Here is a 2,021-nt window from a genome sequence, read left to right on the forward strand (position 1 = left end):
TTCCAGCTCCCTTTTGAATTTCAGAGCTTTTCCGAGGATCTAAGGTTTTTTCCTCTTTTTTTTTCTTTTTTTTTTATTGGATGTATACATATGGAGGGATGCAATTTTTCTTCAAGTTTTTTTTAAAAAGAGGATAAGTGTTTGAAAGAAAGTTAGGTTAGGATTTTAGGTAACCTCGAAATATAATAATTTTTATTAATCGTTATATTAATTTTTATTTAAATCGATTGAAATCAGTAGAAGATGTATTAATTGAAAGTGGAAGAGTGATTCAAAATTTTTTTGTCCAATAATATCCATATCCTGCAGTTTTAGTAGATTTACTTTCTTTCCAACTCTCTATTCTTAGGTTTCCTTTCTTATCGATGTTTTTCTTCGTCTCTTATCGGTGGCTCGTAAAACACGCGAGTGGTAAAATTTTTTAAATTTTTCATAGGAATTTCCAACATTCCTCCGATAATTCTTTGCCTGACTTTGAACGTTTGAATAAAAATGGAAAAAAAAAAAAAAAAGAGCTATAAGTTGTTTATCGAATATTCACGATAAAATTGCATTTGAAAAGATTTCTTTTAAAATTCTTCTAAAATTTAAATTCTTGGAATTTCGAGGAATATTAAAGTGAGTAAATTTTTCATTTAATTCCATCCAGGAAATTCGAGTGAAAAATTTTTCAAAAAGTTTCATAAAAATTTTAAATAGTTGATTTTTCAAATTTCCATCCTGAAATTTTTCTGTCTCTCGTCTCTCCGTATAATTTTGTACACTCGTTCAAGTAGAGATAAAAATAGAGAAGAAAGGAAGCGGAAGAAAAAAAAAAAAGAGAAATAGCGTCGACGAGGGTTTCGAGAATGCATAATTCGATGCTGTTTTGTCCCTGGACAGACGGTTCGAGTGAGTTCAATGATCCAGATGCGCCTTGTCCGTGACGCAAGGTCTGCATACACGATCATCTATGGCGAACGTAACCGTGCCTCGTCTCCTAATTTATTTAGGAAAAAATTTCTTTGTTTACATATTGATTTAATTTAGAAATACGAGAGAAACCTATCAAAAATAATATATTTATATTTTTGGAAGAATAATTAGAACGTACACAAAGTAATTTACAACAAGAATTCGAATGCCTTATATCAATAAAATTTAGTTATAACAATTAAAATAACTCGATTTGATCTAAGTTTCTGCATAGAGTTAAATTTAAAAAATAAATTTTCTAAATTTCAAGCGTCCATGTAATTTCCTTGAAAATTTCGCGAGTGGTCAGGGAAAAATGAAAAATTCAGGACACACCATGTAATCAAGAGAATATAACCGTAAAATTATTCTACGGTTGTTTGCATCTATGTTCAACGTCTCTCTAAACAAAGCATCACCCTTAAAAAAAATTATCATGGTGGTGACCTTTAAAAATGTCTAATTTAACCGTGCATTTATAAAAGTTTTTTTTTTAATCCTTCAAATATGAGATTATCTTATTAGAATTAATCGGCAATTTAAAAATGATTATTAATAAACGAGGGTCGTTAAGTATACTAACAACAGGTAACCAAATATCCAGGTATAGATACTTACTCTCGCCAAGATGTTCCATTTCGGTCCTTTTACAAGATGCCATAAACCGATTAACAACTGCGAAAAAAAAAAAATAGAAAAAAGTCACTTCTAGATTTTAAAATCACGAAATAGTACGCACTTGACCGCGATGTGAACTGACCGTTTTCGGTTCGTGCTTCTAGAGAAGAAAGTGAAATTCCATCCCTGCCCATTATCCACGGCCAACCCTTTCTTGACTTTCGAATTTTTAACATTTTTATTGCCAGAGTCTACTTTCACCAACCCTTTTACCGATTTACAGACAAATAGGTCGACATGGCCTGTCTTCAACCCTTTTTTACGATTGCCTCTAAAAGAGAAAGTTGTACGTTCGACACGGGCGAAATAGTTACCTCCATCGTGTCTTGAGAAAGATTAAAGAGGGTGATTGAAACGAGATGACTTATATCTTGTTTGTTTCGTTCGGG

The 2,021-nt window shown here is 31.7% G+C and overlaps 1 long non-coding RNA gene across 1 annotated transcript; it reads right to left on the reverse strand.

The window, feature by feature from the left end:
* Positions 1-727: 727 nt before the first annotated feature.
* On the reverse strand, positions 728-1,819 carry LOC122711762. Its single transcript, XR_006346187.1, has 3 exons — positions 1,715-1,819; positions 1,573-1,629; positions 728-979 (listed from the first exon to the last, which is right to left on the reverse strand). It is a non-coding gene; the product is annotated as an uncharacterized LOC122711762 (long non-coding RNA).
* Between the last annotated feature and the right edge of the window lie 202 nt (positions 1,820-2,021).

The sequence above is a fragment of the Apis laboriosa genome, unplaced genomic scaffold (genome assembly GCF_014066325.1).
Source record: "Apis laboriosa isolate Shangri-la unplaced genomic scaffold, ASM1406632v1 scaffold17_cov146, whole genome shotgun sequence".
In the NCBI taxonomy this organism is placed as follows: domain Eukaryota; kingdom Metazoa; phylum Arthropoda; class Insecta; order Hymenoptera; family Apidae; genus Apis; species Apis laboriosa.